This window comes from Myiozetetes cayanensis, unplaced genomic scaffold (assembly GCF_022539395.1).
Source record: "Myiozetetes cayanensis isolate MyiCay16 unplaced genomic scaffold, myiCay2020 scf13, whole genome shotgun sequence".
NCBI classification, from domain to species: Eukaryota; Metazoa; Chordata; class Aves; order Passeriformes; family Tyrannidae; genus Myiozetetes; species Myiozetetes cayanensis.
This window is the reverse complement of record NW_026086937.1, coordinates 18,695,880-18,719,334: the sequence shown is the minus strand read 5'-3', so window position 1 is coordinate 18,719,334 and position 23,455 is coordinate 18,695,880. Positions and strand designations below refer to the sequence as shown.

The 23,455-nt window shown below is 40.8% G+C and overlaps 1 long non-coding RNA gene across 1 annotated transcript in view; it reads right to left on the bottom strand.

The window, feature by feature from the left end:
* The window catches only part of LOC126636175 (uncharacterized), a 52,066-nt gene extending 34,702 nt beyond the window's left edge, over positions 1-17,364 (bottom strand). Inside the window, exons 1-2 of the long non-coding RNA XR_007627927.1 lie at positions 17,242-17,364; positions 16,903-17,015 (exon numbers count right to left, since the gene is read on the bottom strand). This is a non-coding gene — a long non-coding RNA (uncharacterized LOC126636175). The remainder of the gene's footprint in view (positions 1-16,902; positions 17,016-17,241) is intronic.
* Positions 17,365-23,455: the final 6,091 nt, after the last annotated feature.

The following is a 23,455-nucleotide window of genomic DNA, read 5'->3' as shown; positions in this document are numbered from 1 at the left end:
TTATTCAGAGTTAATCCTCCAGAATGTCTCAATATGTTATTTGTAATCTTAACGTGAAGCCAATCTTTGGTTAACTCTAATAAAAATTTTTACATTTCTACCTGGTTGCTCTGCTCTTTGGTTTCCTTCACTCTGTCTACCTGAATCAGTATCACTAACATTGTTTTCCTTTTGCATTTGCACTTTTCTGACTTCATTACACATTAGACATTACATATTAGACTTCCACTCCTGTTTCAGAAAAGGCTTTTCCTACCCTTTCCCATACTCTGCTTTCCCTTTTCACAACAGGTCCATACGTTCATGAAACACCTGGCTGCATCACAGCCCCAAGAAGAGAACAAACCAGGAACCAGTTTCCTTCTATAGTTTAGGAACAGCCAAGTTTGAGCCAAGAAAGTGCAATAAAGCAGGATTTTTGAAGCCTGCATTTTCCGAGAACAAGCACAGGTCTCAGTGGCTGTGGCGTGGGCTTGGATGGCTCTATAAGACGTTACAAAGTCATATCCATCAAATAACTGTCCCAGCAGCCAGCACAAACTATTCAGCAACATGTCCACCTTCCATCAACATACCATGAATCTCCCTCCTTGCTCTTCTGGCTGACCAAAATCCCAGCAAGTCTGTGGCCCTTTTCCATGGTTTGACTTTCAATTAAGAGATAATGTGAGTGGAAGAGCACAGTTTATCAGATAGTGTTCCCCTGCTGCTGCAGAAGGCAGAGGCGCAGTAAGCAGAGGTCAACTGCTGAAAAATCTACGTGCCTGGTTAAAACATTACATAATATGTTAGGCTAATTTTACCTCATTTCATATTCACATATATTAGTGCAGCTTTTGTTATATACTTATCCTTATGTAAGTTACATCTGTTCTTTTATTCACTCATCCATGTTTGCTCTGCTTTCAGATTTATGAAACAGGCATTCCACTGAGCTCAGCAAATGATGGGCATAATAACTTATCTAAATTGCAAAGTACGTGATGCCCTTGAGGTAAACTCAGTTGTGAAGGTTTTATGAAGTGTCTCACATGTGGAAGTGCAGGAAAGTGTTTATTTGCCAGCTCCTGTCTCTCCTTTGGCTGTTCAAATGATGTTAAGAGAATCCTGTGAAACTGCTATGAAAGCCTAGGGGCGAAATGGAGGAGAGAAGTAGAGCTGCATTATTATCTTTGTAGGGGAAGCAGAGCCATTGTGGCACTTGCACTTACACAGCTCTTCTCTCTTTGGATGTCAAAAGTTTCTGGTTGATAGGCTCTAAAGTACCTATTTATTTAATGAAATGCCTCTCACTGTAACAATATTGTGAGGACTTATTAATTAATTTATTGTTATGAGATAGGAAAGTAATCTCTTTTATTTCTATATTTTTCTGACTTACAAGGCTGCAGAGAAGCAAAGGCTCTGTAGAGGAAAGGGGGGGGCCTTCCTGCTGTATCTGAGATACTCTAAACCTCTCTGCCCATCTGTAGCTGCTATAAAGTCCTGCAAGGTCCATGCAGAGACCTGATTCCTTGAGTTACTCAGGGCTGAGCTTTTCCACTAGTTACAGCGCTGATGTGCATAGTATATGTCATCTATGTTGTGTTAACTCTGTCAGCAAAGATCTGGCTATGAGGGAGTGTCCTCACCTGCTTGAGACTAAGTGCCTGGACTGATATTTGTGAGACTGAGCTGAATTATCATCCCAGTTTTCCCCAGTATCTCTTGGAAGTCTCCTGTTCATTGCTGCTGAGCCTTGTGCATCAGAGAACATTGCTTAAACCACTGGGCTAAATCAGACTTGCTAAAGTAATTCAGATTACATTTGAGTTTATTAAGAAGAGAATTTACACTTTAAAATCCAGTGAGCAAACCCACATTTCTACCTCTGTGACTGGTGAAGAATTAAAGCCCCCTTGGACGAGTGGGTTTGATTCTCTTTCCCTTAACGTTTCCTGTTGGCTGCTTTAGATACTATGCATAAGAGGAGCTTTAGAGAAGTCCATTCTCATGCAATGCTGATGGTGTGATATTTATGTACCTTCAAGACTCAACCTTTAACACAATCTGGACAAAGGCAGTAACTAAAAAAAAGAATTCCCAAGCCCTAATATGGTACCTCAAACCCTCTGCAAGCCCACTGGTCTGGCCACCAGCAAGTTCAGTTTGGGAATTTCTGACGACTATAAAAAGAAGGATGGTGGTAAAATTTTTTGGGAAGACCCATAGTCCTGAAATAGCCTGGGTATCAGTCCCTCTGTTAATTGCTGGTAAGGTCTGAGGGTGTTTATTTCCCCAAATTTCTAATATAAAGCTCAAGTTTTATCCAGTGGACTGCAAGCACAACTGTTGGTAAAGTCCTGAAGAACAGGCATTCTGGGAGACTGACCAACCTATTTTTCTGCCTCTCAGGCATTCTTCAGGGTTATCTAGTGCATGGGTAAAGGCTTTATAGGAGGATGTTTCTTAATCTCCCAAGGTAATCTAGGCTTTCCTGGGTCAGCTCTCCTTGTGGCTGCAGTCATAGCCCAAGGAAGGCATCTTCTGGGCAGTGATGTTCTCTTTTCTCCAGCTAATTATGAGATAATATTTCATATCTTTGTGTTTAAGCTTTCACAAACAATTAGCCCACTTGATAAATCAGTTGGCTTAAAAACGTAAATCTGTCAGTGAATTGGATGAGAGGCACAACACCCAAAACACTTGAAGCTACACACTTTGTCAGTCCTGCAAATTCAAAATTGTCCAAATTAATTTCAAACTAATTTGATAAACCCTCCAATGTGACAACAGGAAAAGTGTTTGGGTCTCAGGCTTTCTGCCCTTCGGTGTCAGATTTCAGCCTGAATGAATTTTTTATGGCTGACTCTGGAATATAAAACTCTGAAAACAGTGGTTTGTAACGGCAATTCTGACAGACCCTTTAACCATTTGGAAAATAGGCACTGCTATAACTCTGCTGCATTAGAGAAAAATGTTGAGTGCTTTCATTAGGTGCAACAGCTGTTTCTACTGCAAAAGCCAAACTTCACTGGAGGGAGCATCACTGACAGCTTCCCAGAGTTCTGCGCTTATAGCTGTTTGTATAAATTCCTTTATGCTCTTTCACAGTTTCCAGATAAGTTAAATCAATAGCAAAAATACAAATAATTGCCTTGTAACTAGATGTGTGTGAAGGTTCTTTCTCCTACAGTCAGTGTCACATAATGAGTGAACTGAGAAATATGAACTTTTGGAAATGGTTCCAGCACAAGTGATGTGTTAATCCACACGACATCAATTTTTAATCATCAGATTTAATTCTCCTCCTTAGTAACGTGTTAGAGATCTTTAAGCTAGTGTAATATTCTTAATTAGAGCTGATTTAGAAAACAACCGCAAACCACCAAGAAAATCCAACAACCCCTATCCCCCAAGCTCTCTGAGTGCTCTCCTGTCTCCTCTATTTAAACCAGAATATGCTGAAATGCACTTCTTAAAAAAGCAAAGTTGATGATGCTTTTAATTTCTCTGTTCTGATATAATACAGAAAAATATTATTGCATTATGAAGCAAACAGTGAGTTCTGTTTGGAACAAGATGCCTCAAATCAAATAGTTATCTGAGTTGTCAAAAATTAAATGCAAACATATGTTCAGAACGCGAAAAAATTTTGAAGCATCAAATTTTACAAAAGCAGAGAGCAGATTTTAATGGATTGAGTAAATTTTAATCCCAAATATTGAATTATGCACAGATTCATGTGGCATAATATGGGATACCAGTTGGGTTTTAAACGCTAGTTTGATTTCTGTTAAAATTATATTCAGAGAAATATAAAGGACATAGGTACCTATAGACAAATACACAAAAGAAAATACTTTTCTTTACTGAATTTACAATGAAATATGGGCCGCTTCCTATTGAAATATGTGGGAATAAACAAAATTTTAAGGATTTATTAATAAATAGGTAAATAATATCTGTGTCCTTGGACACAACTGCAATCCATTCTCAACAGCTTCTGACCTGTGATCATTCAGAACTGTGAAAATTGGGCTGGTTGTTCAAACATCTGACAGTGAATTAAAATCCTGAGTTTTGGAAAAGCTTTGAAAAACTGCCTTTTATATTTAAGTCTACTGTCTGAAAACGGGAGGGCTAAGAGCTAGAGAAGTACAGGGAACAGCCTATTGGTAGATATATCATTTGCATTAATCTAGTTATCAATGTTTATTACATGTGGCAGGAAAAATGTATGCAATTGTGTAAATATATATAATAATTATCATATATAGAATTTGTGTTGCCAAAGATTATCCTCTGATTTGTAGGCAGGTGTGAGAGTTTTAGAGACTATCCCTGTGCAATGTCAAAAAGGTAGGAATATTTATCCTTTGTTTAGCCTCATGCACATTTGAAAGAGATGAGACCCAGTCTATCCATAATTTGGGGCATTCAGGATTTGATTACTTTCTGAAAACATTCTGTTCTTGGAAAACTTTATTAAAAGCCACTGATCTGACAGCTAACTGAGGCAATGCACACCTACTCAGACTTTCTCTCAGAAGAGATAGATACTTTCTGAAATTTTAATTCAAGTAACTTAGAAATATACCAAATACAATCACCTTGAAATATCTCGACCCTCCACCCCTGTGGTTTCTTTCAGACATCAGTACCTTATTTGCTTACTCTGGGTACACTGACTCAGTGCAGGAGGGTTTGGGGTTTTCAGTATCTTACCTGAAATCCGTCTGTAAACCCCAAATCCCAAAGAAGGGCAATTTCAAAGTCCTGCCAGTGCAGAAATGCAAACCCTCTATTCACCACCCTCCCTTTGTATCCACAATTTAGAGCGAGTGTGCCTCCCTCTGGGATCTGGTGGAGCTGTAGGAACCATCAATAACATTTTCCCTTCCTGGTGACGCGTTGCTCACGTCCTTTTCCTCACGAGTGGCTGAATGTCGATGGTGGTGAATGCCCAGAGCTGTGATTTGCTCTGCTTTGAAAGACTTAGGAGGATCTTATATTTTTACAATTACAACCCAGCCTGACCTATTATTCATTCTGTCGGGTCAGATTTGTCTGTACAGAGAACCAGCACAAGACTCCCTGCATTTCACAAATCCTTTCAGGATTAAATTGACCGGTTGCTGTGCAGAGAATCCAGAAAGGCATTTACATGTCTTTTACCTCTCACATCACCAAAGCCTCATTTGAGCTCCACTAAGAGACCTAATTTGCTGGGTTGAATTTTATTCCCCAACAATTTTCCCCCCAACATCCAATTAGCACAGTACTGCAAATGACAAAGATGGAAGAGAATTCTAATTATCAGCAAAAAATAAGCTAGTCAGGTCAGATTTTTTCCTTTTTTTATTTTTTTTAATGTGTTAAACAACCCCATGAGACTGTTGACGTGGACAAAGTTCAATGCAAGGGCTAAATCAAATAATAAATATGTATTTGTGCTTAGTGCCTGAGCACCAGTAAAGTTCCAGGCCTGTGGTCAAGTTTCAAATGGCACCTACTTTCTTTCTACCTTTCAAACAGGTATGACTGAGGTATAAGTTACTCCCCAAGGAATGATGCACCCTCGTGCCCTTTGCTGCAGGTTTTTACCTTCTGAATTTTACTCCACACACAATCTTCTTCACTTCTAACTTCAAGGGTGTCCATGCCACCAGCCATTAGTGACTGCAGCTGTGGCACCGAGATAAAAATTATCAGTGTGGAATTCACACAGAAATAACTTCTCTAAATACACAGATTAAAACCTAATTAAAAAATCATTTGTACGCCGATGATTTTATTACTCGTCTTTCACACAATGAGCACTGCCACCTCATCTCTGCTTCTGCCATTACACTGTTATTATTGTGGGTATAAAATACTTCACAACGGGAAAAAATCCTCTGGAAAATTTGTACTTAAGTCTATACATTTTAATGCAGTCAATGTTTATATTTAGCAAAGGAGGGCTGGGGTTGTAAAGAATAAAGGCTCCGTATTTTATTCTTCAGCTGTCTGAGCTATTCTGTGTCGTACATGAATGCTTTTTAGTATTTTCTCCCAAGGCTAATGTATCATCATTTAAAGTAGCATGTAAAACCTCACAAGAGGACGACACTAAAGCTGAGATGCTTTTACTGTAGCTGGAAGTATCTAGCTCATTTTCCTTGCTTTTACTGCCCTTTTCCTTTGGCAAACCATTCCTTCTCCCCATCATTCAGCATAACAGAGCATAAACCCAAGGCTGACAATTTCTAGTGTAAACTATAAAAAGAAGCTGAGGGAAAATACTTGCTAATAAGTCCTTAGTGTGAGAGGGGAAGCTAAAATTCCAGATAGCTGTAGCATTGCCTCACTCCAGGACCCTTCCATGGCATTTCCTCACCCTGCACCCTTCCCAAACACTTGGAAATACTTCAGTTCTTCTTAGTTCAGGCAGAGAGGCACAAGGGTCTGATTCTTGAGCAGCCATTGGCACTGGTGTCTAGGACAAACTGGGAGAGAGTGGTGTTTAATACCTGTGGTGTTGCTGTGCTCCAGTAGGTCTGTTCCAAAATGTTTAGTTGGTTAAAGTGAACCCAAACAATGGTTTTTGGAGTCTCCTCCCAACTATTTTACTCATTACAAGGAATTGGGTAATATAAGCATCAGAATTCATGGAGAAATTGTATCTTCCCTTGAGAATTTGTCTCTTCCATCTGTACCTAGGTGGGCAGCAGTCTAATATGAGTACATAGGTGATGAAAATGAAAACATCAGCATTTAGGGTCATTGCACAAGGTACGAAAATGCTGCCTTGAGATTCAAGAAGCAGATGTGCATTTCCTCAAATTATTCTGTGCACTCAGATATTTGAAGTCAAAATTATTTGTCTGTATCCCAACATTGGATAAAGGATGTAGGAATCTTCTTTTGACTCACTTAAGAAATTTGCTATGCTCAGTCACAGCCTGCTTCCTCTGTGCTTGTGCAGTCATTAGGCTGGATCTTGTTGGTCCAAACACTTGATGAAAACTTTCTGGTGTTTTTAAGTCACGTATCAGCATTCATGAAAAACAAAACTGCAAATTCCTGCCTCTGGCTTCAATGGGAAAAGAGTTAACCTCTCAGAAATCTTCCATCACAATACTTTTATGACACATAATCTCCTTCTATGAATCCAGAATAGACACATCCCAGAGATTAAGGGTATTAAGGGCAGAATGGGCAAAACACAGGTTCTGCATCCAACCAGGCACTGGAGGAGCTGGTCAGGGGAAAGGGAAGATGTTTCTGCTGCTTTTCATGGAGTAATTCTCTCTGAAGAACTGGTTGAACAGCACCCACTGGGGTGGGGACCAGGACATTGGTCTGTCACCCATAAGGGGCTGCTCTGGTGGCCCAACCAGCCTGCAGATTTCACTGCTTTGGGCAAGAAGATAAAACAAGAAATCTTTACAATCAAAGTTTCATTGACATTGATACATGCCAGTGAAAAGTGCTCAGTGTGTGCTCTGGTTTTAATTTTTGTCATCCAAAGTTTTTCACCAGCTCTATTGGAAGGTAAACCAGGCTGCTACAAGAGAGGGCAGTCGGCAAACCACAGTAATTCTCCCATAGCTGATATTTTTTGGAAAATCCCCCCAAAGAGAAATGCTGCTTTAAAAAAACCACAACAAACAAACTTGTCCTTTTTTTGATTTTAAATGAAAATAGATTTTTTTTCCCTTTTTTTTTTGTAACAACCTTTCATCTTGATTTATGGTGTACAAATATGGTGACAGAGAAGTCATAAACCTTGGAAAGGTTTTCTTCGGGGTTTTTTCTCCAGTTGCATTCAACTGTTCAAGCAAACTGAAACCACAGAATCTTCATTTTCCCAGGGTCTCTGAATAAATACTGACCTAAAAAGGCATCAGTTGAGGTTCTTTGTGCAGTATATTAGGACTCTATTTATTTAGTTACAGGAAGACATTTACACAGAAGAGTTTATAACTGAAATGCCTTTGGGATCCTGGTGAATTGCACTATTATAAATTCAGCGTGTTTTAAACTTTATACAACTTCTTCTGTATGTGAAGGCAAACATTTGGCATCTTTAGCCTTTTCTAACTCACACAATTTAACTGCCTTGCTTGGTCATAAAGTCTTATCTCAGTTTTACCAGTGTAAAGTCAGAATGACCTCAGAGGAATTATTTTAAATTTTTATTAGTCCAAGCGAGATTAGAACTTGGCCAGCTCAGTTTTCTTCAAAGGAAAAATTTAGATCTCTGTGATTCTGACCCCATGGACATGGGGTTGCCTCTGTAGCAGTCACTGAGAGGTGCTGAATGACACCAGCACAGCCCAGTCCTCCAAACATTGAATCCTGCCTGGACCCCTGTGAAATGAGGAGGATGACAGGTGGGCTGAGCAAGTGAGAATCTCTCACTGCCTGGGTGATTCAGGTGTGCAGACCCAACGATGGGCAGGGATGTTCTGTGCCTGATGATGCTGGGATGTGGTAGGGAACTGATCCCTACTGGCATAGTAAAAGCCTGTGCCATGTGGGCTGGTGCCACCAGGAAAGATAAAGCCCATTAATCACTCCCTGGTGAAGTTACTCTGCAAGTTCTTGCCTGTAGTCTTGTGCCTCAACACTGTGGTGCCTTAAGTTTACTAAAATATTCCAGTTTAAAAGCAACCGAGCCTCCATTTGCAAAGAGAGAATAAAGATATATTTTACAGCAGGATGGCAGAACAAAGAAAAATAAATGAATTCTGAATTAATGCAGTGTAGCTGGTAGAGATTTTCTGTCTTTATTCTTTTAAAAAACATTTTTACCTTGGGCTCAGTAAACAAACAATGTGTGTTCCGTTGAAAGATTTAAAGTCTGTCACTTAAATCTCCCAGCACAGACTCTTGTTCTGCCCAGTCCTACCCTTAAGAGACTGAAGACCTATGTCTTGGGTGGCCTAAAGCCTCCCCAGAAAGCTTTCCAGGGAGGTCAGGCTTATGATTACTACATGACAGGATACAGACAAGAGAGTAAGAGCCTTTGCTGGACGCCTGATGTACTGAAAATATTGTGCCCTGGAGAAAAACCTATCGCTGAAATATGTACTAATAACTCAAGACCCTTTAGTCAGCCTTGAAATGTGGGCCTGCTGAAGTTTAATACTAGAGAACTTGCATCAAAAGGAGAATGTCTTTTAATAACAGAGTTTCTTTGCAATGTCGTTTCTCCTTATCTCGAGCCCAGACTTCAAAGTCTGGCAACCACCTCCTGCAGTTGCAGGCTGCTGCTCCTCTTCCCTAAAGCAAGCTGCTGTGAAGCTTTAATTCTGCAGAGCTTAGGAGATTTTGCAGGACTGCAAACAAATGGCAAGGGACTGGCTTTGGGAAAACCACGAGTTTTTTAGTTGGATCATCAAAATTGAACTGCATTTAAATGCAGGGACCGTGGAGGGACTTGCATTTATTTATTTATTTATTTATTTATTTTCTAGAATGAAATGCTTAAAATTTGCATCTGCCTGAGTTCCCTCCTTCCCCCATGGTAAAACCTGACAGCCTTGAGGAAGAGTAATCATATGGTGCTTTCTGATTGCAGCTTATTGATGTACTATCAGGTTATTAATGACTGGCATCACTGCCCTCCTTTCACAACGGGAAAAACAAAGCATAGCAGGCACACAGGATTATTCAGGTACAGAGAGCAAGTTGTGGATGGAAGCAGGAAAGAAAACCTTTCCTCTCCTTTCCCTCAGCTGTAACTAGATTGGGCCTGTTTTGCCGCAGGTGGCTTCTGATGTTAGATAACTCAAAGTAGCACGATCTGAATAATTGCAATCATTTCCCCAGACTGATTTGGGGAGGTTTGGGGGAAAAGAAGAGGTTTTAAAAATATGCCCACAGATGAGTCATGCTGGTTCTATAAAAGTCATCCTTGCAGGTGATCAGCACCTCCTCTGACAAAGCACTGAAGGAGGATTTAAAAACTACTTCAGGTCCACACACTGGAAAAATGACTTCCAGAGAAAATTGAAGTGCAAAGCTCTGTCCCAGCCCTTCCCTACCTGGCTGCCTCCTTCTAAAGGCCAAAATAAGTGCTAGAAATAAGAAGTGACCAGTCTGGCACCCTCCCAAGAGATTTCCTGTAGGTATGGAAGGGTGGCCAGCTCAGCCATCACTTGATTCATCACTTGGGGCTGTTCCTCCACTCTCTCTGCAAGCAGCCAAGGAGGCAATGGAACCTCTCCATCACTCTTGGACGTGATCTGTGCTTGTCCTCTTTCCCCAGCAAAAACAAATGGATTAGAGGAGAGTCATAGGAAAAAACCCTTATCTTATAAGCCCTATACCTTGAAGCTTATCAACCTGTATGTTTGTGCTGGTAATGGGTTGAGCAATATGGCATCCAGCACCTTTAAAATGACATTGCTGACAATCTTTAGAGAGGGTTAAAAACCCCAGACTTTCTTGCCACAATCTCACTAGCAGTACTAGAAAAATAAATATGCAGTCATAACATATGGGAAGGGGGACAGCAGATAAACTCAAATGCAATTTTCTCATTTGGAAATGGCTTTCCCATCATCTCCTCTATTGGATATTACTTGACTTTTATGGATTGCTTCTAAAGTTTCAGTGAAGAGGTGGAGGAAGCACGCAGTGTGTCAGCTTATGGTTTGTTTGCAGACTAGGCAAATCTAGAGTTTTCAAATATATAACCTTGAGGGACTAAAACCTGCAGAGGTGGTCTGTGATCCTCCAGGCAGCCAGGCACATGGTAAATTTTAAGTGTGTGAATACAGAAGCTCAGCCAAGTGCTTGCATAAAATCTCAGCACCTGCTGAAGTGTTTGATGGATGGCAGCCTTGCCACCATATTTTCAGAAGTATTCTGATGCCAAAAATGCAAATAAGCACCCTACTGAGATTTTCAAAAGCAATTTGGCCTAGATTCCCGACGAGATGGAGCCATTGCATATCTGAATGCTCAGCCCTTCAGAGTGAAATTTCCATTCATCTAATCAGGGTTTTGAATGCACTTAAGTGCCTGAAATTCCAAGAATTGGCATCAATTTTCAAAACCACTTCCAGTATTTTTAGCAGACCTTTGTTCTGGCAGTTCCATATGGTGGCACCCTGATGCTGCCATTTCCATGCACTTCAGGTAGGTGATTCTAGGTCCAATTGTATATTGAAGAGAGTGAAAGGAAAGTTTGGAATGAGACTGAAAGGGAAGTTTGAAATGACATTTATTTTTCAGTAAATGGTGTCCTGTTTTTAAATTGAACTTCTCTTCACAAAGAATCTTGATCACAAAGAATCTCGACCATTTGGTTTGCTCTTGATCTTGGTTTTGCAGAAATTTTCACTAGGCAAGCATCAAGTGTTACCAAAATGATTATAACAGTGGTTCTTTCATCAAGTCTAAGAATTTAGTAACAACTCTAATCTTTCCATACATCTTACAGGAATAATAATAGAAAACACCTCAGTTTTCTTTAACTCTAGAAAAACACAAATAATCCTGATACAGTTAATTTTATCCCTTTTAATATAATACCAAAGACAGTGGTAAAATAGTCTGAAATAAAAGACTGTGCTGGAGACCAGTGGCAGGACTGGAGCTGTAGTCTGAGAGCTCCAGATATGAGAACAACTGGAAAAGAAAGAGCTGAGCCAATGAACTGGTATTTCCATTAGCTGAAGGAGAGAATCAGGCACTGCATAGGGAAAGGGAGCTCTGGTCAGCAGTTCTCTGAGTATTGCAGATAGATCCAATCAGCTGTGTTTGGAGAGGTTAATTTAAACCCAAGCATCATGGAGCAGAGAAGCCAGCACGGTAGGAGATACCTCTTTTGAGAGAAGTGTGCTTTGATTAGTCTATTAATGAAAATGCCAAGAGCTTATTATTCTTCTCAATAAACATAATGCAGGGCTAAATTCCAAAGAGAGCAAACAACTGAAAAGGGAAGGAGACATAAAAGACAATGATAGCAGAAGGACCATTGTGTATAAATAGGTACAAATAAGACTGGGGTGGCAATTAAGCTTCTGACAATTCAGGTTGAAGGTCTGCAGTGTGTTTCACCCAGAGCAGTAAAGAAAGAAAGCCTAACTAGTTCTAAGAAGAATTTTACTCAAGTTATGAATAAGATATATGGTGACACAAAGGTGTATAACAGCAGGTGATTTGACTTGAGGAGCCAGGAGAGTCCTTCCGGACCCACCTTGTCATGAATTTCTGTTGACCCATCTCTAAGAGCAGACCAGGACAACCTTCTTACAAACTATTTTTATCACTTGAGGAGTCAGTTTCTCAGGACCTGATCTAGTATTAGTGGGAGATATTAGCAAGAAAGGAGATTTCTGGGCTCTCTGATATGTGAAATTGTAAGTCTGACCCAGTCTAGTTAGAGCAGTGCTGAAGCAAGGAACAAAACAGAGCTCTGTCTCCACCTGATCTTCTGTGTCCAAAAACCATCCAGCTGTTTTCCCAGGTAGAGATGTGTGCATTAAAATAAGGAGAAGCCATCAGTTCACGAGAAAGAGAGCTCTTATCAACATGAAATAGTCTCACAACATCTGAGGTGCAGCAAATGGTTCTTTCTCTGCTATTCTTGAAATCCGCCCAAACCCTTTTTGTGTGAGCACTAAGAAATGAGTACGCTGAGTCATCAGCTAAGAAAGCAGGTAACAATCCTCTCTCATCGTGCTGTGTCTGTTGGGGGCTTCTCCAGTGATTAAGAAAGCAAAGGCTAAAAGAAAACAATTCTTCCTCTGCTTGAGTCTTCAGAAAAATATGAGAGCAGAGCAGGTAGCCATGGGAAACAAATTGGGTATCTGAGACAACACACACTCCATGGACACAGCAATGCTATGTGAGTTTAGAGGAGGTTGGAAGTAAATAAATAACCAACAACCAGGGTTTTTTTGAAGGGATTAAAGGGAGTTGAATATTGTCAGAGGTGGTGTTGCAATGACAATGAGAAATGCAGAAAGAGGAAGTAAATAACTGCTGCTGGCAGGAGAAAAAAATTCCACAGGGAGCTGATGCACATGATGAGAATTACATGAACTATAGCAGAATTCAAGGGGCTACTAAGCTGCAGTAAAAAACATAATAAAGTTACCTGGCAATCAGATGAAGATGGAATCAGCTCAGCTAGGCACAGTGAAGGTTAAGCAAATAGCAAACTTAAATTGAGACTCCAGTGGAAAAGAATCAGGTAGCAAAGGAATCAACAAATGTAGTATTATGGAGTCACAGTTGTATCCTGGTTAGAAATGCAGTAACATATTCAGATAATAAACGATTAAATGATGATGATGTTACTTTCTGGGTGGATCTCATCCCTATTGTCTGGTATGCCAAGAATTTAAAGGAAAAAGTAAAAAGGAGCAATTGATGGACTATTTCTTGAGGAATTACTTCATAACGGGCAGTCTTGTCTGAGGCAGGGGTCCTCCCAAGTGGGAGCATTCTCTAGAAAACTTCTTGCTGTTCAAGTTCCCTTTAAGATAAAACAAAAAAGGGTGTTTGTTCCCAGAGGCATCTTTGAAGACCTTCCTGCTGGGAGAGAAATAAGGTCCTGAGGCCCGAGGATCAGCCCTGTGACATTCTCCTTCCTCTGACCTTGGGATGAAAGAGCACCCACACAAAGCAGATCAGTCAGTTCTGGAGGGAGCTTACCTGCTATTTCTAAACACCCAGCACTAACAACCAGAGCAAAGCTGGGATGGGCTTTCACTGCAAAAAAGGAGCTGGAGAGCATGTGAGAGGAGTGAATCATTTGTCCTTTCATGTATTGAGAATTTCAGCACGATACCCCCACCTTTTGCTTTTCTCTATACGCAAGAAAGGAGTCATCCCTTCTGCCACTTCTATTTATAAATAAAGCTAAATTGCTGAGTGCTAAAGAAAAAGAAAAGCAAAGAGGTTGGTCAGCCTGGATTTTAAGCAGGATGTATCACATCCAATATGCCCGGCATGTTTAACTCTCAGCTTAAAGAGCACCACTTTGCAAAAGCCTGGAATGCCCCCAGTAGTTCTTCTTTTCTATTGTGGAGTCTTTGCCACTATTTTTCAGCTCAGAAATGTGAATGAAGTTATGCCTTGCAAGCAGCTCTGTAGTGTATTGCAGTAACAAGCGGAAAAAATCCATCATAATGTTTCTTTAATGCCCTTGGTATCCTTCAGAAAGTCTGTGTGCTGAAATCTGTGTGAAATAAACACTTTCCCTCCACTTAAAAAATAGACAACAAAACAGTGAGGTCTGTAAATATAAGCATCATGCTGTGAATCATATGGTAGGTTTTGTTCACCTTTATGATACGAGCAGTATAATAAGCCCCTCTGGCCACTGTTTCTCCTCTTAAGTAGCATCATGTGTCATCAGCATGGGATTACAGCAGGAGAAAGGCAAACTTGATGTATGCAAAGTAGGAAAAATTACCCCAGTGAAATAACCTTGATAGAATAACCACTTGTCAGTGCTGGCAATCTTGGCTGGGAAATGAGTAGTTGAAGGTCTGGCCAGTAGCTATTTTTTTAGGGCAAATAAAATAACCTTTGTGCCGTGGTATGTATTTCTGGGTAGAGGAGGTTTATGGCATTTCCCCACCAGCCACAGATGATGCTGCACAGGGACCAGACTGTGACATTCTTTCTCAAATGCTTCTTGCTTTATGACACACAAATGTCCACTTGATTTAAATGGGACTGGCTGTTCTTTATGAAGAATGGGGGAGGGAAAGAGAAAATCCTCTGCTTTTTTAACATGAAACTTCACGTCTTGCTGACAGTGGTGTGTGTATAAAGCATACAACTAATTCTAGGTTGCGTGGCTGCAAAACTGGCAGAATTGACTTGAGTACTGAGTGTTGCCATGGCTTAATAAGCTCTACTTTAGCAGTGAGGTCTTTGTTTCAAAAAAATCTGATCAGGACAAGAATTTGGATTGTACTTTTGCATCTTCAAATGAAAAAGAGGACGGAAAGGAATGTTAATTCTATTAAAAACCAAAGATATTATTTTTTATCTTCTGTTGTACAGCTCAAGTCTGAAATTTGTCTTACAGAAGTTTATAATTTATTTTGTGTGTGATGGAAATAAGATGGGTCATATTTCTAGCTTAAAGGAAACTTTGGAATACTTTCAAGGAAGCAAAATTTGCCATATCTGTCAGGTCCATAAAGAGATGTTCATCCCCAGTAGGAGAGCAACTCTGGCTCTGTGCCTTTCTGTATTATCAGGTGTAATTGGCATTGTCATTTGCTCTTTGGGTCAGAGGTTCTGTCTTGCTTGGATCTTGTAATCCTACGACAACTGAAAGGAAAGTGGATGACAATGAATATGGAATTAGTAGGTGTTCTAACTCTGTGGTAACTCCTTCTACCTGGGAGCTTCCCTCCTCTCCATTAAAGCTCCCACACTGACCCCCAGGGCTGGTTATAAATTTGCAGGACCATGGTTCAACCATGTTATTCCTTTCTTTGTGTTGCTGGAGGTGGCACTGGGGTGGCCCTGGCCTGAGCCCCAGGGATGCTGTGCCGACCTCCTTGAAAAAAAAGGCAAGTTTGCTGCTGCCTATGTAACTGTGGTAGAGGAATTTCACCTCAAAAAGCTCTATGTTATACCCAAAGAGAGAATTGTGGACTCTTTTTTTTTTTTTTTTAATTGCTGTTTTACTGGGGCTTTTGGAAAAAACGGGTTTATTCTGTATCCAGTACCAAACCCACTGCCTGTTTGCACCTGTAGCTTCTTGAAGTGCATTGAAGTGCAATGCCCACAGCAGGAACAGATATTTCACTTTCTCAAAGATGCCACTTCTATTAGCCTGCACATCAATAACTTGGGCTTTTGGTCATTCAAAGCCAACAGCACAAGGCCTCAGGGAAGAACTGGAGAGAAGCAGCTGTGTTTCCTTGGGGATGTCTGACCTCAGCCTGCTTCTCCTGCCTCTCAGCAATGCAGACACTTTGAGAGCACCCGTTTTGGAAAAGTACTAAGCACCTTTACCTCCCACTAAACATGTGAGTGCAGGCACTTACTGTTGTTTCAGCAGCTGCTCTCTGAGACTAAAGGAGATAGAGCTTCTCCAAATATCTAGCTAATGTTTCTTCCTTGCTAGGGGTTGCTAAGTAGCAGTTTTTGTCAACCTCCTATCTAAGAATATAAATTCTGTGATTTGCTAAGACACCCCTGACGAGAAAATGGCTCTGATTCCTTCAACGTGCAGAAAACTCGAAACCGGTTATTGCTGGGGAAAAAGCATTAACATTAGCATTCACAATCTGGGGAGGAGAGGCTTCTTCCTCCTATTTTCAGAGGAATAATTTAAGAATTGCATTAAAACAGTCTAGTCTACATGCAAATTTGATTTTTGACCTTTTGTGCTAATCAACAGCCACGGTGCTGAAATGCTGTGTACATTATTGCGGAAGGTATGGAGTAGAATTAACTGCTATACCTTTAATATGTTTGCAGCAGATCTGAAGGTTATTTCACATACTTCAACACATAGGGTTCAGGATCTGAACCACTAGAAATGCTTCAAGTAGCAATTACTAACACCTAATGGAGATCCTGGTGGTAGGTGTAGTATACTATGAGTATTAAACATATTAACAATAGTTTTGGTGGTTATGTGAAGAAGGGCTATAATAAAATAGGCCATAAAGATTTGAGAAAATTTCATGTAAAGGCATTTTAAATAAACTGGGTACACTGTTAAATAATTAAGACTGCTTCTTAAAGGTATGTAAACCCCATTTGAATTCATCTCCTAATAGAATTAATGGAACACAATTTCTGGACACAGGAGGAGCACGTGCAGCATGAAGAACCCACCAAAAAGCACGGGTCATTCACACACACACACACACACACACGCACACACAGAGGCTTCTGCCACCACACACACTACACACCAGAAAGGAATCTTATACTCACACTTATTCTGGTGCTTCTTATAAAATCCATTACTGGCACAATCTTGTTCCTACTGCTTTCCCCCAGTCTTTTTGTTTCTTCATCCATGGTAGGACTGGAAGGTTCTTTCTGGTCTAGGAAATGAAATCACAAAACCATAGACTGTGTTTATTCCATAGAGGATCCTTAAGGCTGAGGGTAAACTGGAGGAGGAGTGAAGGGGATGGGGAGAGCTGTCTGGGCAGTCAGAGCTGCCAGCACAGAGAAATGGGCCCCAAGAAACCCCTCAACTCTCCTCATCCATCAAGGATCATGGAGACCACCACTGAGCTATTTCAGACGTTAAACAAGTTGGTGTACCTGAAAAGATTGGCTGTTTTCTACTGGGTAGAGTCAGATGCAGCCATGTCTGGCCACACGTAAATTCCATGATGATCTGGAATAGAAAACTAAAGTAGTTTCCACTGCATATTTCTTTTCAGTTGTAAGAGAGGTTGGTTTTTTTTGAGGAAATAAAAAAAAAAAAAAGGAAGTCTGAAAAGGAGTGAAATGGATTCTAGAAAGCTTGACAGAAAAAAGGTGGCAAAACCAACCTATTCAGCTCTAACAGTGTTTTGAAATTTCAGACTTTGCAACCTTTTGCATCTACAGCTTCAGTTTTGCTGACGCAAAAGATAAGGCATGTTCTTCCCATCTATGCACTTTTCAATGCTGATCATCCAAAGCATTAATAACTCAACCCTTCAGAACATAACATCCGGATCTTTTAGCTGCAAAAGGAGCTGTTTTGTTGTTCCCTGAATTTGTGAGGTTTAGTTTCCTACAGATTTGTGCTTTTGCCATCACCACCACCACAATCCCAAGTTTCCTGCATGTCCTTTCTGATCCACCCAGCTGGCATGTGACAGCCTGTGCTGTGGCATGTCCAGAGTTTGTGAGTGCTGCTGTCAAAAACCCTGTGAGTCAGCCGAGTGGGTCTGCCCTGACCTCGGGAAGGACAGATGTTCAGAGCACTTGTACAAGCCACCTTTGTGTAGGGAACTGGACCAGTTCTATCCTCCCTCCCCTTCCCCTGCAGAAAATAAACCTAGATTGAATGTCAGTGTCACTTTTCACAAAGGAGTGCTCTGTTTGCAGGGAGCTCTGCTTTTAAGATGCCAGGCTGTGCGGTCACAGTGACAAATGGACAACCCCACTCGGCGCTCTCTGGACTTACCCCGATATAAATCAAAGCAACTGGACCTGATATTTCCCTTGCAGCATATTCTGCTTCTGATGGATTCCCAATTTTGTGACAAACTGCATTGTACACTCGGATTTCGATGTGTACCTGCTCCTTTTCCCTGGCAATAACAAAACTTTGAAATCAATTCAGCCCTTACACTCCAGCAGAACTCGGACTAAAATTGGACAGATATTTGTTACAGGATAGGAAGATTATTTAAAATAACATGTTCGTGAGATGCCTGGTATTTCACACCCACTGTTAAAATGGGACTTAGCTTCTATTTTTAATTTCACCTGTGTGAGATCCAGACCTGCAGTTTGGATTCTCATTTGGTAACACACTGAGCTGGGAGCTAAACTTGTTGCCCGTGTTGTCATCTTTGGGTGGGCACTGTGATTTTAGGTCAGATCTGAATAGTTAAATTGAGGAACCTCTATTGTCTTAGCTGATTTAATCTAACACTGTTTTGAGTTATCTCAGCACCAAGTGGAGGAAAAGGAGCCATGTCTGTTCTGTCTGAGAGGGTTTCCACAGCAGCCCTGATACAGATATTGTTTTTTCCCTCTCTTCTATACCATTTTATTCCTAGAAACTTCAGGGGTCCCAAAACCTGCACTCAGAAAAACCTGTATAAAATTGAAGCAATTATTTTAACTGATAGATTATAAAATGCTATAGGACTTGAATATTTTACCCCTCCGTTTTTTTCTTCTTTCTTTTTCCTTATTGGGAGGCATAAGAAAATGATTGATGACATTTTCAGACTCATTCAGTGATTTATGAAACAAAAAAATCACCGAGTTTGCTTATATGCTTTTGAAAGTCTCACCCTTGCTGTAAATTGAGGGAGTTTTGTTTTATGCTTCTTTTAATGCCAGTACTTTTGTCCCAGAATATTCTCCTCAGTCGCATTGGCAAGTAAAAGGAAGACAGGGATTTTACAACTTTCATGATAAATAAGTCCTTATTTTCTCTCTTTGAACAACCCCAAAGCTCTTGCCAGAAATCCAATACATGGGTGCTCTGCAACTTGTAAAAAATGATCTAGTTTTATACTGGTTTTCTAAAGCAAAACAAAGACAAACAAAGCGAGTTTACTCGTGCTACCTATTTGCACAGTTTCATGGTAAACACTTGGTTTCCTAATTCCTATTTGTGTTTTAGGAGTAGATTTTATTTTCTTCACCAAAGTTGCCGTGTGTCTCCCTTTGGAAACGTGATTTATCCACCGAGTGCTGGGCTCAGCGGGGTTAGAGCTGTCTGACCTGGGGGTAACTCTTGCAGGGAGCAGGCAGCCTCTCAGCCTTTTGGATGACTGTGTTGAAAGTGGCAGTGGGAGGTGAGCTACACAGCCAGTCTGTGTGACGAAAATAGAGGCTTTCCAGAATTTGACGTGGGAAATGTACTTTTCCCTTTGTGTTTCTCAATCAGCAACTCAAAGCCAAGCGTTATCTGGGTCAACTATGTTCCAAATCACCAGGTTAATGACGGGAAGAAATGCCTTTTATCCTTCTGCCTTTCTTTTGCCAAAATGTCATGTCAATTCCTCTTGAAACAAGCCCACGGTCACCAGAATTTAAGCATCTGTTTACCCCCAGGAGATGGTATTTGAGTTCACTGTGATGGGAGATGATAACAGGCTCTGATAAACCCCTTGTTCACTCTGGATCTGACTTATCATCCACAGGCTGAAGGAAACCTTGCTGTCTATTCCCATCCCTGCAGCTGAGATGCTCTTAAAGGTGGTGGTCAGTCCAGTAGAGCCCATGAAAGGGAAAGGTAATTTTGGAAAGGGAGGGCCCTGCTGCAGGCATGACCATCAGTGGTTGTGGAAACCCATGGAGATGGGAATGAGCTTGAGTGTCCCTGTCACCACAATACACAGCAAACCTACCTTTGAACAAAAGATTAATTGCAATAATGAAATCCAAAGATGGAAATCTGGTGCTTCATGGATAAAAATAATATTTATGGGGATTTGCAGTATAAAGTCTGTACTTCGCCTGAGTACTCATTTGACTGCCTAAACCACAGACAATCACAGAGCAGATCTCAGAAGACAGTTTTTCCCCTAGAGGTATAGAAATGTCTGGACCTCAAGCTACAGAGCCTCTCAACCTCTTTTTAAGTCAGAGACACATATAAACAGCACACAGTGCTTAAGAGCAGTGAAATCTGCTGTTACCTGTAAATATGTGCTGCATGTAATCACAGTGCTTTTTAGCAAAGGTTTTGTCTGCCTCCTTTATTTTGGCCCTCTCATCTCCTTTCACAAATGGTCTGTACACAACCAAAAAAGATATTTCTCTCTTGAAAGCTTCTTGAATTAAAGCCTGAAAAAAGGCGAAGAAATGATACATTTCATATTGGGAAATGGTTAGTCAAAAAAAATAAAATACCCCCCTCACACACACACACTTTCTCTGATATTTTCCCTTTAATAATTGCCCAGTCATGCAAAGATAACATATTTTGATCTTGAGTATTAATTAGAGGGGAATTTAAATTAGTTCCAGAAAACACTGCCTATCTATACTCAGAAAATCAATTTAATGGAGAAAGAACATTTGTAAACAGTTTTCAGTGCAGCGAGCCTATGTCCTCAATGAGGAGAAAAGTATTAGCTAAATTATCTTTTAGATGAAAAGAAGAAGTGATTCCATGCTCTCTGAAGGTCACAGCTTTCATCTGAGGGTTTTATTCAGTCCTTGGGAGTTGGTTAAACAATGCTAAGCATTCACATTGCCCCTTGGGTTGGCATGAATCAGACGCTGTGCCTGTACGGAATATTAGCCTTAAAATATTGCATTTAAGCACCGTTTGCATTAAGAGTAAAATTCACTCCTGTGCAGAGGGCAACATGAAGCTTATGAACCTTTTCATCCCTTAAAAATGACTTAAATGATGCATTGTGCTGGTGTGGTGTGGAGAGGTGGATTTCACACTCAGTGGACCCCAATGAACTGGTGCTGGAGCTGCCAGGAGGAGCTGCTGGACTTGGATCAGCCTTGCTTGGCCCTATTATCCATCAGGACAAGGGAGGCTGAGCTGCAGCTCCTCCTGGCCTGGCCTTTGGCTTGAGAACATGTTCAGTGGTGCTGAGGCTGCATCTGCTGATAACAACAATTTTGTCCTCTTGAGGTGGGCATTGCTTTCTGAAAACTGGGGAAACTGCAAGGCTTCATTAATGCATCTTGGCAAAAGAATAAACCTGGTTAAAAGTGACACCTAAAGTTAATAGAGATGGTCAGAAAAGCATGACACGAAAATGTATGTGTATTTTCACAGGGTGTACGAATCTCCCAGATCCCCTTATCCACTGAAGTGATTCACAGAAGGTATCACTAGGGATCCAGCTTGGTATTTTATTGACAAGCCCTCATATTTGTTCTCCAGTCTATCCTCCACCTCTGTAAAATTATCCAAGACACAGTGTGCCTCCGTGAGTCACTGGTTTAGCTGACGACTGTTCCCACCAGCCCGGAATGGAAGGCTGAGAGTGCCAATTAGTTAAGTATCCGTGTCTTTCTCTCTAATGGATTTAGAAAACAGAACTTCTGATATGGTCTTATGCCAGTTTATTTCCATCCTGTTTATTGGTATGAGTTGTGCAGAAATACCGTAGAAATGCCATAATTGTTTGGAGTAGATTCTGGGGATAGGCCTCCACACGAGCACCCTGAGTGCTCTTACACTGAATACTCTGCCTGGATCTCGAGGGTATCACTGGGGATCTGTTTATATTTTAGAAATCTATGTTTAGTCAGCCCATTATCCTGTATTTATTGGAATGGAAGCAGTCTGGAGTGGCCAGGTCAGCCCTGCAGAATTAACAAGCCTCAAATGTGTGTAATAGTATCATGACCACCTGGGGCAATAATAGCATTCCACCCAGGTGAGGAGAAGTTCCATCTTTCCATGGGTACAACCATGTTATCCATGGGCACAACCGTGTTATCCATGGTTAATGCCACAGATCTGGAGGTATCAGACCAGAACATGGCAAGTGTGTTCTCCTGCCAAGAGCTTTGAGGACACACAAATGGATCTGTGCCCATTCCTTCCTGTGGAAATACTTACCAGTCTGCACTGCTTGACAGGAAAGTGATTTTAGGTTTTCTTGTTTCTATGGACTTTAATTATCTTGTTGTTCAGGGCCCTTAAGAGGATCAGCATTAAAACAATGTTACCAATCTGACTTTCCAAGGTACATTTTTAAAAAGCAGAGGTTTACTTGTTCAAGTTTTGCTGAATTTCACGTGTAAATATCGGTGCAGAATTAGGCCAGCCTTATTTTTTTGAGATGTTGGGTATTCTGCTTATTTTCTATATCTTGGCAGCCCTTTCCTAATCTGGATTGATAGGAGCATGTGAATGTATTTTTGGGGTGTATCCATACACTTCAGATTTAAAATAAGCGGAATGAGGAAGATGAAAAAGTGAGCTCTGTATTCTACTTGCAAAGTTCGCATTTGGGTTTATCATCCTCAAGAACAGCTCAAAGTCACACCCATGGCATCTCTGCATTGCCTATGACTACTCTGCAGAGAAAATAGTGACCAGCTCTGAGGACTATAATGGTAAAATGTCAGCCAGTGGGGAAAAGAACAGATTCAATTTCTGGTCCATACTGTTACTGAAGGTATTCTTATTACTACCGAAGAGCATTTGTTTTCCCCAGGCTACTGACCCTGGACATAGCCGCTATTTGTTTTACTATCCTCTCGGATTTTTATGGGGTAAAGTCCTTAAAGCTATGGAACTTCTGCCCATAAAAACTTTTGAGGAGAAAACTTTTTATGATGAAATCCCGAAGGATTTTTCTCCTTAAGCCTTTATGCAGTGAAGTCCATCACTGTGGATGAATATCTGGCAACATATCCAGGAAACAGGGATGCCTACAGAACATTTTCTGCCTTGTACACTGTGAAGTTACTCAAGATACAGTCACAGTGTGGAGAGGATTGGAAGGGCTCAATGGACTTTCAGGAAAGTCCTTGTAAAAGTGGGCAGGACAACTGGGGTTTTTTCCCATTTTCATGTGGTTTGATGTCCTTGCATTGGAAGGGTCCTTTCTACAATGTCCTGTCAGATATAGCAGGAAGATATTGCTGTTCTGCCCTTGGAGTGGAAGAAGTGGTGTCAGGCTCTCTCCTAAGTGTGGGGGCAGCTGCTAAACTGATAAAATGATAAAGAAAGATGATTTTTTTTTTTTTTTGTGTGTATCTTGCAAGTGATCTCTGCAGTGATATCTCATCACATGATGCTGCACTCCAGCCCTTTGTTCCAGCAGAGTTAGAAAATGTGAAGTCCTTGAGGTGACCTTAAAATGGAAGAAAGAGCTCC